Here is a 14495-nt window from a genome sequence, read left to right as displayed (position 1 = left end):
AAACATTTTTTATATTTTTTCGAAAATAATTTTTTTAATAATAATATTTATTATTTATTATTAAAAATATTATAAAAACTGACCCGGGTCGGATCCGCGGGTTGGGTCCGACTCCGGGAAAGCCCAAAACCAATTTTTTTGGCCCACTTCACAACAATTCTAGCCCAACACAACTCAGCCCACGCGTGCAAGCCCGACCCGGGGAAACCCTACCCGTACGCCAACCCGTATCCGCCCGACTTCGACCCGCCTTCCCCTTTGCTGACCCGGTTTGCTGGAGTTCGCGAGATCTGGCGATCCGCGGCGCTGATGAGGGACGGAGGGGGTCAAACGAACAGCAGCCCGGCGTCCGAAGGCAGCGGCTTCGCAGCCGGTAGCCGGCAGCCGGCTGCTCAACTGGATTGACGACGGGGCTCGTGGCGCGGCGGTAGGAGACGCGACGAAAGCCCCGATTCACTGAGGCTGAGATCCGGTGATGGATGGGGTTCGAGAGAGGGGGGTGCGACGACGGTGACGGGGCGAGCGAGACCCGTCGTTACCTGTCACAGCGACGGCATCGGCCTAGCCTCAGTTGCGGCGACAGTGAGGCAGCACGACGAGATCTGGCACCGTGGCGGCGTCGGGGCACAGGACCTCCTCCGATCTCCTCTCCTCTTCAGCCCCTCTTTGCGGATCCAGAACCCTCCCCTCTTCTTCGGCTTCAGTTGCTCACAGATCTGGGCTTGCGGGCGTTCGGACCTCCCTCGAAGTCTCTCGAGGGAAGCTTCCGGTGCTCGTAAGCTTTCGATCTCTACTTCGGTTCCTCTCTCTCCGGGTTCACTTGTCGTCGACCTCCCTCGAAGTCTCTCGGGGGGAGGTCATTCGAGTTCGCAACCGGATTTCTCTCACGCGCTCGCTCTTTGAGTCTCCCCTGAAGTCTCTCAAGGGAAAGTCTCCGAGCTCGCCGTGCCTCTCGTCGACGGAGGTGCTCCTCTATTTATAGGCGAGGAGCAGGCCGGTCGACGGAGGTTCGGCCGTCGGCTCGTACGCCGACCGAAACCTCCCGGCTGAACCGACGTCTCTTCTCGCATTAAAGGCGCGCATTGAAGGCGCATGTGCGTCGCCCTCCCCTTCGGCGGCCTACCTCCGTGCCTCTCTACCGTAGGCTATCCTTGAGCGCATCGCCGGCCGCCGTGCGTGATGCATAGAGGCGGATGAGGAAGAAGAAGACAGGAGGAAGAAGAAGATAGGGGGGGCCAAGTCGTGTGAAAGGGAAAAAAAGAAAGAAAAGGGGGCTGACTGCTTTTCTTGCTTTTATTACTTTTTTTTGTTTTTGTTTTTGTTATTTATTTTGTTTAGTATCCGAAAAAGGAAAAACAAAGACTAAAAGAAATTAAAGCCTAAATAATAACCTAAAACAAAATTTAGGTGTCAACAGTCATATCGCGTGATAGATAGTTATCAAAATTCAGTCTCTATTAGAATGTCCAATTAAAAAAAGGTGGAAGAAGACCACATGTATATAATATATATATATATATATATATATATATATATATATATATATATATATATATATATATAAAACCTTATAGATAAGTGATGTGAGATACTTTAACGCCTCTCTCGTGTAGGAGCCAGATTAGGAGAGGATTTGCCAAACATAAGGTGGCACATGCGAAATAAACTAAGGCGGAACTTGGCCATTATAACACGTTAGAATGTCCTACCCAAAGCATAAGCTCATGAGGCGAGGCAAGCCAAATTTAACTAGGAGCACATGATTTCCATAAACAAGCGATGATGTGGGGTACTTTAAAATCATGAATGAATGACTTTTAAAATTCTTGAAGGCCACATTAAACAAAGACTCAGCTTTACGGAGTTTTTAAGTGATCAAAAATCTATTAACAATCAAAATGATGTTGCTTTAGTTTTAAGGGAAGAAGCTGGAATTGCATCCCCCAGAATTTGGCTACTTTCCTTTTAGGTAATCTTTTCGTAGATCAACCGATACGTTTAAATCTCTCCTATTTATCAAAGATTTATATCAAGAAATTAAAGATGCTAAAGGTGGAAGAAACGAGTTTCCTTAGCCCAAGTTCGGACTGTAGCCTCAGATCATCTCATACTATACACACTTCTGTGCGCATAGAGAGAGTAAACAGGTTTTTTTTTTTTTTTTTTATTTGTCCTACTCTACTCTTACTCTAACTCTCACTTTCATACTTTTGTCCTATCTCCTTATAGGGCATTGGAGTCAAAACTCACACTTGAAACTAAATTGTTCCCACCACAACCCTCCCTGAGATGGAGATTCGAATTCCCCACCTCTCATTTTCATATTGGAAGGGTGGAGCAAAACCCAATGGTTGAGTAAATAGAGTTAGAATATTTAAATCTTAAATCATGCTCTCATATCAAAATTTACGATTTTCGATCAGTTGGCACTGATCTCACTAAATCACACACACTACTAATATATCCCTGGATACGAAGAGCACATGCATTAAACACCGCAGTTGCTCTGTGGATGAGCTAAAGATACAAAACCATGGCAACATACGTGTATCTCTTCCTTAACCCATCCTTAATTATAAGTTACAGACCGGGAAACCATCTGAGTGACTAGTTCCATGCTCTCTTCCCTTTGTCGAAGCGCAGGATTGGGTCGTCCTCGCGGAAGAGCCGCTCGGCGTTGAGCATGGTAAGCAGGATTAGGCCAAGAAGGACCAGGAACGAGAGTGCAGACAGCACGAGCATGAGCCCAGAAGCGATCGGGCCCTTCACCTCCTGCGCGTACTCCGACGACGCCAAGGCCAAGAAGGTCAGCGGGAACGAGTACGCCAAGGCCAAGAAGGCCAAGAATTTCCTCATCGATTTCTTGAAGAGCGCCAGTCTGCATGCCTGCTTCGACGCCACCACAAGACAAACCCTAGTTCAATAGTTTAAAAAAATTTACCCAAGATTAAAGAATGCATGTCAACTGAAACCCTAATTTATTGGTCATACCCGATATTGCGTCATCTCTTTCGAAAGTAGCTGGCGGAAGCTGTATATTTTAAAGATTTTTGTAGGTAATAAATTAATAAACGATGAGTATTTTGTAACTGGGGTCAAAAGTCACGCAAGAAAGTTGCGTAACCCAGTTGCCTTAATCGAGGGGGAAATTTTAGTTTATTGAATGTTTTTCTTGAGTGGGCTTGACATTTTAGACCCTTAAACTATGGTACGATCCACACAACGGAGAGAGCCAATTTCCTGGTACACAATTTCCACGGACGAATCTGATGAAGGGGACAAGAGAGAGTGGAAAGAAAATGTTGCTAAAGAAACATCATACAAAAATATGTACAACAAGGTTTGTCCACTTCGACATCAAATGCGCACTACTTCAATTTTCAGGAAAATTTTGTTTGCATAAGCATCTTCTACTATAACTTGGAAGCTTTTAGGTAAATATTTAGACTTTATCTAATAATGGGTAGGCACGATTTCGATTCCCAAATCGATATCAGATTCTTATGTCTCATTTTAAAGGACAACTCCCTTTCATTTTTTACTTATGTCCCTCCGTTTGTCTATTAAAAATTTGATGGAGTTAGAAAGTCAGTCGTCATGATACAATCTATTATTGTAATCTACCAAGTTATAATTATTTTGGAGAAATGGTTTGGAGAACTTTCGCCAGATCACCTCTTCAAAGCTTAGTCATGATACTAGTCGATTGAAGATATTATCTTATGAAACTCCATATAAATAATGAATTTAAGCTAGACGTACCCCGACACCTACTACATCGAAACTCGAGTCAGCAACCCTGCACAGATTTTTCTGCACTTTGATTGGTTGTAAATGAGCCTGCTGCTGCAGCATGAAAGATTTGCGTATCAACTAGAGAGACGAAGGGAAGGTAAGTGCTGATTACCAGAGAGGTGAACAGAAAGAGGGAGAGGAAGAAGAGCATCTTCGACGCGATGTTGAACTCGCCGGCGATGGACTTCCAGGCGACGCTCGACTTGCTCGGCGCGGCGAAGAACAGGAAGAAGACCGGCCTCAGCATCGCCAGCCGCTTGTCGCCGCCGGACAACCACCGGTACAAAGTGACGAACAACACCAGGTAATGCGCCATCCCAAGCGAGAACATGCAGACTGCGGTCTCGCGCCACCCCATCTCGGCCGCAGCCCGCGCGGCCACCAGGTTCCCCACCACCGAGAGCTAGCTCGTCGGGTTGGCCACCATCGAGAGGAACCGCCTCTCGGTCATGAACCACTGCTTGTAGACCTTTACGTCGAGCAGGATCACGGGGACCGAGAAGGCCCACCAGAGGACGAGGTACAACGTCGTCTTCGGCAGGTCCGACATGAAGTCGGCAGCCTGGAGCAGCACGAGCCACACTATCCACGGTGCGAATAGGTAGTTCACTCCGACGTGGTGCTGGTGTTGGTAATTTGTTTATAAAAAAAATGAAAAGGTGTCTTGTCCCACATCGTGAATAGATGTGAGTGCACACGTGGACAAGATTTGACACTAACCAATGATCATTATTTTTATTTATTGAAAAAAGTTCGGATTTATTTATATAAAATTAATTATATAGTCTTGTTAAAACAATGCGACAATTCACAAGAAGTTACAATTTTTATTTATTTATTTAATTTCGAATTTTTTATGTCCTTTCAACGTAACATTTAAGACGTACTTGTTCATTTTGTAACCTTTCCCGAAAAGTTGCCTTTGTTCTTTTTTGTAATCTTTTGAAGAGTTGCCTCTATTCGAAAGACATATATAAGTACATTTGTTTTGAGATCAAATGATGATCTTCTTTCATTTTTTTTTTCGTCTTCTTTCAAAAGAAACTACAGCCATTGTTTTTAATTGTTTCTTATGAGAGACCCTGGAGAAAAACTAGAATTGCTATCTAGTATTCTCAATTTTGAGATTTTGTTGTATCGTGGAGGAAATTTGCTGGTGACCATTAGCAACTTTGTGGGGCAAATAAATCCTTAAAGAAAGTGATATCATGCCTCAAAGTCCGATTTGATTACTCTAAAATCCGATTTCATTGTTCTACCCAATTCAAAGCTACATATATCCAACAATTTTAAGGATTTATTTTTGCTACAATGAAGTTAGAGTCGATCGAGATCTTTCTGTTGACCGTGACTCTGATCGTCAATGATAACCGAAGCGTTTGTCATCAATCCAATTGCCAATCTATTAACAAGGTTAGTTCATGGACTCGGCGACTTCAAACAAGGCCCTTCGGTGCCTTGTCCGTTTTAGTCCAATTTCGCCGGTGCCGCTCTAGTCGCTCACCAACAATCATGAAGAAATGAGGTATGGCTCTGATTATACCTTTTAGGTTTTGGATTATATGGTGTTGTTGATTCCATTCCTAGAATTGCCGGAATCTTCTTTTCGCTTCTCTCAATTCCTGTTATGCACTTTTGATACCTACATACTCGATTTGCTCGCGTTTATTGGATTGTTAGAGAATGTCATTACATGCATAGGCTAATATGTAGTGCTCTATTTATGGAGGTGAAATAGAGATATTGAATGGGATTTCAGGTGTCCCTTGTTTGGTTCTAATGTGTTTACTTTGCTTTCCTTGCTCCTCATAGATTTGATTCTATGGAATAGCATAAATGAGCCAAGAGAGTATAATTACATTGATTTACTATTTTGATGTATGTATTTCATCAAGGATGAAAATTTGATGATGCATATTTTCGATTAAGTACCTCTTGGAATATTCTTGAAGTGGGGTTATGTCTAGAGGGGACTCTGGAACTAATATGACGAGAATCATTGAGATTAAGAAGTATCTGACTTTCATTTTCAAAATGAAAGATTTGGGTGAAACAGATACTATCTTAAATATTAAAATTAAAAAAAAATAGCGGGGGTTATTCTTTGAGCTAAAGTGATTACATGGAGAAGATGTTGTATAAATTTAAACATCTTGGCTTCAAAGAAATGTGTACTCCATTTGATTCAGTATTAAATTAAAATACTAGTAGAGCAATAGCACAATTTAAATATGTTAGTGCTATAAGATCTTTAATGTATGCGATGCATTAAACTAGATCTAATTTTGTGCAAGTTGAGTGAGTGCACTAGTAATCCAAATGTAAAACATTGAAAGGCTATTATTAGAATTTTTGATTATTTTAAGAAAAAAAATTGTGATTGTTCTATAATAATTATTCGGATGTATTAGAAAGATACACCGATGCTAGTTGGATTACAAGTATGGGAAATAAAAATCTAGATGGATTTTCACATTACGTGAATGTGTTGTTTCTTGGGCGAGCAAAAAACAAATGTGCATAATTCACTCAACTATGAAATTTGAATCGTTGCTTTAGCAGATTTTGGGAAAGAGGCTGAATGGACTATGAATTTGTTATTGAATATCAAATTGTGGCCTAGTCCTATGCCTCCTATTTCTATCCATTGTGATAGTCAGGCTACTTTAGCAAGAGCCTATAGTAGAACCTATAATTGTAAGTCTAGACATATTAATATGAGACATGAATGTATGAGACAATTGATTAAAGATGGTACCATAACAATTGTCTACGTGAGGTTAAGTAATAATCTTCCCGATCCATTGACGAAGGCTTTACCAAAACATATGGTAATAATGACCTCACAAGAAATGGGGCTGAAACCCTTTAATTAAAATCACCAATAATGGTAACCCAACCTTTTTCTAGAATATCACTAGTTACAAGGTTTAATGGGTAAGAACAATTTATTGAATGTGATTGTTCGATACTGACGTAGCTCTAATATGAGAAGTCAATATCGTCTGTTACGTTTTATAGGTTGAATTGAATTCTTAATGAAGTATGATACAAATTTGTAATGTGTTGATAGTAACAGAAACACATGGTAGATATTTCACTTATATGAGCTTAAAAGTAGTGCTGCTTCTTACGAAAGTTAGGGTTGCTTTCTAGAGAGCTCATGAAATAGGATCAAGCACAATGCCATAATAGTGCAGAGTAATATAGAACTTCTCGTTGAAACAAGAGGTTAATGTATGTGCGGTATGTCCGGTTCTATCATATAAAAGTACAAGTTTAAAGCCGAGCTACTTATCACTTTGATAGAGCTTTGAGATACTTGCACTAAGTAAAGGTTTAACTCGAAAGAGACCTTTATGTATGTATATTAATCTCATGGAAATTTTGGCTGTATATTTCTAACGTTTTATCTTTTGTTTTTGTTTTATAAACAAAAGTGGGAGATTGTTGGTAATTTTTTTATAAAACAAATGAAGAGGTGTCTTGTCCCACATCGTGAATAGATGTGAGTGCGCACATGGACAAGATTTGACACTAACCAATGATCATTATTTTTATTTATTGAAAAAAATTCGGATTTATTTATGTAAAAATTAATTATATAGTCTTGTTAAAACAATGCGACTATTCACAAGAAGTTACAATTTTTATTTATTTATTTAATTTCGAATTTTTTATGTCCTTTCAACGTAACCTTTGAGACGTACTTGTTCATTTTGTAACCTTTCCCGAAGGTTGCCTTTGTTCTTTTTTGTAATCTTTTGAAGAGTTGCCTCTATTCGAAAGACATATATAAGTACATTTGTTTTGAGATCAAATGATGATCTTCTTTCATTTTTTTTTTCGTCTTCTTTCGAAAGAAACTATAGCCATTGTTTTTAATTATTTCTTATGAGAGACCCTGGAGAAATACTAGAAATCCTATCTAGTATTCTCAATTTTGAGACTTTGTTGTATCATGGAGGAAATTTGCCGGTAACCATTAGCAACTTTGTGGGGCAAATAAATCCTTAAAGAAAGTGATATCACGCCTCAAAGTCCGATTTGATTACTCTAAAATCCGACTTCATTGTTCTACCCAATTCGAAACTATATTTTCCCAACAGCTGGAACTCCGCCCTCACCAGGCCAAAGTGAAAGAAACACTGGAGAATATAGAGGAAGGAGAGGGAGATCTGGACCAACAGGGCGAAGCCCCAGAAGATCATGAATGTCATGTGAGGGATCACATGAGAGAGATACTCGAGGGGTAGCGAGTCGTCAGGCGTCGGCGACGGGCGGCGGAGGATCTTCCACAGCAAGGCCTGGCTCACGAGGGAGAGGCTGATGCGGAAGTAGCCAGCCTGGAGCCGGGTCAGGATGGACGACTTGAGTGTCTTGATGACGGGGACGAGGTGGTGCTCGGGGGTCCTCGCACGGGAAGGGTCGATCACTGGCTGGAGCGGCGGCTCGTATCCAAGCTCTGATGCCATTCGACGGCACCGGAGGTTGCAATGGCGAAAGGTGCTGTCTTCTCTAAGGTATGTTTGGACGCTTTGGGTTGTGAGGTCTTGACGATGTATATTGAGATGTGTATGGACGGTTTATGTAGAAAATCAAGTCGATTACGGAACGAGTTTATAGTTTTTCTTTTCGATTTGTCCTTTTATTTGGATTTTGCGGTGAAGTTTAGTCAAGCAACTTGATCTCAGTTTAATAGATGTTCAAGAATATATGCCCGGAGCAGGGCGAATGGAAATGGACGTTTCGCACAAAGAGCTAAAACGTGACGAGGAGACTCTCCCCGCCCTTCGTTGAGTATTACTACCGCCCCTTCCATTTCTATCGAATCATGACGACAAGACAATTGCTTGCTTTTGCTTTTTGTCTTCTTTTTATGTTTTTACGGTCAAAGTTGTCTTGATTTTAAGCGTCGAGGTCCTCGACCGCAGTACACAGCAGCCGCTCTCCCCCACCTCTCTCTCTCCCACCACCTCCACATCGCTACCCGCCCAATTGCTGGGGGCTGACGGTGGCCACCGATCAGGATGAGCCCAAGCCTGAGATCAAGTGTGAACCTTGGAGATCTCGGGCTTGATGCCGTAATTATCTAAGGATTTTTTTTTTATGAACTCATATTCGAATCATAATTTAATACTTTTTTGATTGGCGGCACTATTAAATTGAATGCACGGCATGATCGCAAATGTGGAGGGGGAAGATATATGCACTTTCAAATAATCGTTTTCATGTCATGATCATGACACCTGTGTAATTGTCGTTACCCTTTATAAACTAGTTTTGCAATATGCTTAATAAATCACTTAACATTACTCACGGAAAGCTTCGTCTATGTCATGGCCCTTGTCTACCATTCAACATGATATGATTATATCACTTTTTTCTTTGCTTTAGTCTCAGTAACTTTCTCCCCTGCAAATCGACGATTGAATTCAAGGATTCGAGTGAGCATATGTTTATTTCTTCTATTGACCCCCCAAAAAAAGCATAGATAATGAGACAAGGATTAATTAAAAGACACCGGTCCAAGGCAGGCCTTGGGATTTGTCTAGCCTACCAAGAACTTTGGGTTCAGCAGAAGTTGGGCCAGCTCGCATATGGGTCCATTAAGGGCCTCTAATTATAATAATTAGAATTTTGGTAAAAAAATCAATTGGGAAATAACGGAATCCGACTTTAAGATGCGAAACGACACTTGTCTTTAAAGAATTATTGACCCCACAACATTGCTAATGATTAATGGTAAAAATCCTTCAAGATACAATAAAGTCTCAATAAGAATACTAGATAATAATTCTGGTATTTCTCCAAGAACTCTCAAAATGAAATAATTAAAAACAAAAGCTGTACTTTGAGAAAGAAAAATCAACAAGAAAAAAATGCGAGACAGAAAATGACAAATTTCTATCAGTCTATAAGAATAGATGCTTCGGGAAAGGTTGCATTGTAAATAGATGCTTTCTCAAAAGACATAGTGAAAATTTGTATTATAAAAAATAATATTAAATAATAATTTTTTCTTCTGAATTTTATAACTTCTAAAAACTAACATTTGAACAAATACAACATTTCAAAAGTTGTAAGAGCGCCTAATAACTAATAGATAGAAAAAATAAAATTCAAAATAAAATAATAAAAATTCTATCGTGAACGGTCACACTATTTCAATAGGACAAAAAGGTCATCTTATAATTATAAATTCGAATTTAATAAATAAAAAATAATAATTGTTTTTTTTTTTTTTTGGTCGGTTAATAATAATTTTTTAATGGTACCAAATTTGGTTCTCATGCACTTGCAAGCAGGTCTATTAGGGCTTAGCCCACTGAGCCCATCGTTTTCATTTGTAAGAGTAGAAGACTTCAATTGGCCTATACAAACCCGTCTATTTTATACGAGACAAGGCACTTCCAACATAGAAGACCTTATTAAAAGATTGGGAATAAAAAAATAATTTCTTATTGTGTGTCAATCCAATAATCTATACTTTTATCACTGCTTATGATTATTTCAATATCATGCATGACAGATAATTGTCAATATCATGTAAACAAATGTTCTAGCAATTCAGCAGCTAAACTACACAAAAACAAGAGATCGTAGACAGATCTCCACGTTCTCGTCCTGTGCAAAGTCTGCAGCTCATCAAGCATGCCCATCGAAATCATGAAACCAAACCTTGGCATGCAGGGATGGAACGACGACAACTTATGCTGATTAACCGTCTGCTTTCTCTTCCACCTAAAAAAGGAAAAACCTTCTGCTTCTCACTATGATCATGTTCCAACAACTTGCAAATTAAAAGAAGCCAGTTTTTACGCCTGCAAAGGAGTACTTATTAGCATGTGAAACATAACTAAGTCCCTTCAAAGACCTAAGAGTTGGAGGAACTTTTAGTAACTTAACCCAGATAGGAGTACGAGAAGTATCAATATCAAGACTCTTTGACTCAGGAAGATGGGATGGAACGATGCCACCTTATGCTGATGAGTCTTCTGCTTTCTGATTCTGATTATGTTCCAACAACTTGCAGACAGAAAGAAGTCAGTTTTCGTGCCTGCAAAGGAGTAATTCAATGGCATCTGAAACATAACTGAGTCCCTCCAAAGACATAAGAACTAGAGGAATTTAAGAGTAACTTGATCCAGATAGGAGTACCAAAAGTGTCAGTATCTGAACTCTTTGGCTCAGGAAAATGGACATTATTCGAAGGACCAGTCTCAATAGCACGATGACAAGTTGTAGCTATGGGGAGTTTGAACAAGGACAGTCCGTTCTCAATCTCACTACCCTCAACTCCGCCGTCAGCATGTCAGCAGCGGAAAAATCACACCACACTGAATTTCTTCCTCCCCAAGACTTCTTGGCCAACAAGAGCAGAACCCCAAGTTTCAACCCCTTTATCAACAGCAGATTTCAGAATCACTAGCAATTTTCTCCCATCAACAAAATCCGAGATTCACAGTACCTCATAACGTGAGCCTTTGAATATTCACCAACTAGCACATCCCTTCACTTGGTACCCGTTACAGCATCAAACTTTCAGTTATGGTAATGGTTAATCTGATATGGGCTTCATAAATCTACTATGAATGGAGGATGATAACTTAGATACACAATTATGAACATATCACGTTTGCAAATTTTCGGTAGATCGACATCCACGTCTACTTTTTTATGACCGATATTCACTTGAACCTATCAGTTTTTATATAACTTGTCACACCCCAAAAACTACAAAGAATGGGGGTGACACGGCCGTCCTTCTTTACAAAGGACGCAGCCTCAAACACAACCAACAAACTGATATTAACTTATATATATAAATATCAGATAAACCTTCAAATTGGTTGCAACATCAGAGTTTCTATAATCCATCAAAAAGAGAAAAGATATACTTCAAAACTTAGACGATTCCACTAGTAAGGATCATTTGCACCACTTCCTTAAACCATACCAAAAACAAAATAGAACTCCCCAAAAGTTTCCCACGATGGCGCACTCGCTCTATTCACCACTAGCTGAGGAACCTGAAAAGATTAAAGGAGGAATGGGATGAGCAACCACAGCTCAGTGAGTAGTACATATCTTCTAAGCAGATCGAACAACCACTATGCATGTATACAAAACAATACCAAACTTCGTAAGCCAACTCAATATATAAAATAAGTATTGAATCTTATAAGAGTTATTTCTTATCATCAAGATTTATAGTAATATGGAAAACTCATTTGAATCGCCATCAAAATTCAAGTATCAATGGTCAAATCCATTGAATAATCTCCATCAAAAACACATATCAATGGTCTATCCATTGATCAATCTTTTGCTCAATAACTAACCATGGTCACGACACAACGCCCTGTGACAAGGCGACCAAGATTCTCCCCTTGGCAAGGTCTCCACCTACAAAGCCGGTGGCTAGGCCCAGAAGAATATCCTAAACCTGGTATGCATACCCCAAAAACCCCTCATTGGGTTCACAGTCACATTGAGCATAAATAACCATTCTCCAATACTAGAAACCCAATCCATAAATCAATGTCTTAAACCAAACAAATAACATTTTGCAACATAGCCCATCATCCATTTCATATCCGTTTCTCAAATCATCATAAACCTTTTTATAAATCAGTCGCAAAGCAATTTCATATATGTTTCTCCACAAACCTTGTATAATGTGCTTTTCAAAGATTCACAATCAACCAAAGGGTAGCTTTGCTCGATCTAGCTTTTATGCAATAAAAATGCCCTTCTCAATTCAATATATATACTTAAAGACATGATTTTATAAAAACCAAAGAAGATATAGTACCACTCACCTTATCGTCTACAACCAAATGACAAACGATACTTGTATCGTCGAACTCAAAGCCCTATCAAATAACCGAAGAATAATGTTAAAATCTAATAAAATTCTATCTCGACTACAAAATGACTAAGTTACGCCTTAACTCTAACAAAAGGACTTCTGTGCGCTAACAAGTCGCATAACCAAAGCGATTGTTTAAGCCATTCGCAACATGAAGTTTAAGCACAAAACTTGATCGAGCCTTAACTTTCTCTTCCGAACCCCGATCCGAACGTACTTATAGTCAATAGAGAGCCCTTGACACATATTACAAGAATCTCAAATTGGCCATCCCAAAATCAAGCCGAAACTTTGGAACGATTGTTCACTGCGCGCGGGAAACTTTGGAATTTTGTTTCGGACAAACCATAAGCTCAAATCACGATCCGTAAAATCCCATGGCTCCACAACACCCTAAATTACCATTCTTACAAAAATACGCGGCTCAACGACTCCAAAATTAGACTTCGCCGCTCGATTTTCCAAAAATTCCGAATTTGAGTCCTAAATCCAAAAATTACCTCAATCGGACAAACGAGGGGCTTGATCTCTTACCGGGTTATGGAGTCGAGTTGGCTTGGCAAGGCATCCGAGGCGTGCACGTGCTAAAACTTCTTTCCTTTCTTCCCCTTTCTCTTCTTCTTCTTCTTCTTTTCTTTCTTTTCTTTTTGGTTGAGGAAACTCTCAGCTTCTATTTAGCCGAGCCCTCTCCCATCTCCTTTTTCTTTTTCTTGCGTTATTAACTTTTCGACTTCTTTTTCCGTTTCTTCTTTTGGAGCCTTCTTTTGGGCAATTTAAAACTTTTTTTTTCCGTTTCTTCTTTTGGGCAATTTAAAACTTCTTTTTCCGTTTCTTCTTTTGGGGCCCACTAGCCTAATGTTACATGGAGACATCCGATAAAATTGGAACGATACAGAGAAGATTAGCATGGCCCCTGCGCAAGGATGACACGCACAAATCGAGAAATGGTATTAGAGCCGACTCCCGACAGCGTGTGGGGCCACAGCGAGGACGCTGTTCTGCTAGGGGGGGAGAGTGTGACGGCCCGAGCGGTGGTGCGCGGGGAGGAGGGATGGCGGTGCGTATGCGCCTCGGTCCCCGGACGTGCGCAAGGAAGGAGTCCTCTCCCTCTTGTCCCACATCACTTAGGGAGAGAGTACAGGGCCAGTTTATAATGGCTTGCGCCCCCTTAATTTGTGTGACGCGTTTTAAAGCCGTGAAGACTTAGTGTCCAAAGCGGACAATATCACACAGTGGGCCCGGGTCGTTACAAATGGTATTGTAACAACCTCATCTCTTGTCCCACATCGCCTAGGGAGGGAAGTCTTGGTTAACTTATAAGGTTTGGGTCCCTTTAACTGTGTAACGCGTTTCACGTACGCTTCCGCTACGCTGAAAACAAAGCCGTGAGGGAGGGTGGGCCGGCGGGCCACGCCTCCAAAGTGGACAATATTATGGCTTGGGAGAGGGAAGGCCCGAGAGATGGCCCTCTGCCCCTGCATAACGCGTTTTAAAACCGTGAGGGAAAAGACCGTGGCTGGGATGGCGGTGCGTCCGCGCCAGGGCAGGTGACCTAAAGCGGACAATATTATACAGTGGGACCCGGGACAATATCAGAGCCGACTCCCGACCGCGTGTGGGACCACAGCTCGAATGCTGTTCTGACGCCCGTGGGGCCATAGCGAGGACGCTATTCTGTTAAGATGTGGAGAGTGTAATAACTTCCTCTCTTGTCCCACATCGCCTAGGGAGGGAGGTCTTGGTCAGCTTATAAGACTTTGGTCCATCTAACTGTGTAACGCGTTTCACGTACGCTTTCGCTACGCTGAAAACAAAGCCGTGAGGG

General features: G+C 40.8%; 1 long non-coding RNA gene and 2 pseudogenes across 1 annotated transcript; 1 reads left to right on the top strand and 2 right to left on the bottom strand.

Moving 5' to 3' along the window:
• Positions 1 to 2496: 2496 nt before the first annotated feature.
• LOC104447571 lies at positions 2497 to 8270 on the bottom strand (annotated as a pseudogene).
• Positions 8271 to 11653: 3383 nt separating this feature from the next.
• LOC120289534 lies at positions 11654 to 13331 on the bottom strand. Its single transcript, XR_005547565.1, has 3 exons — positions 13205 to 13331; positions 12621 to 12674; positions 11654 to 11828 (listed from the first exon to the last, which is right to left on the bottom strand). It is a non-coding gene; the product is annotated as an uncharacterized LOC120289534 (long non-coding RNA).
• A 196-nt stretch (positions 13332 to 13527) lies between these two features.
• LOC120290063 lies at positions 13528 to 13622 on the top strand (annotated as a pseudogene).
• Positions 13623 to 14495: the final 873 nt, after the last annotated feature.

The sequence above is a fragment of the Eucalyptus grandis genome, chromosome 11 (assembly GCF_016545825.1).
Source record: "Eucalyptus grandis isolate ANBG69807.140 chromosome 11, ASM1654582v1, whole genome shotgun sequence".
Lineage (NCBI taxonomy): Eukaryota > Viridiplantae > Streptophyta > Magnoliopsida > Myrtales > Myrtaceae > Eucalyptus > Eucalyptus grandis.
This window is presented reverse-complemented; position numbering and strand designations above follow the sequence as displayed.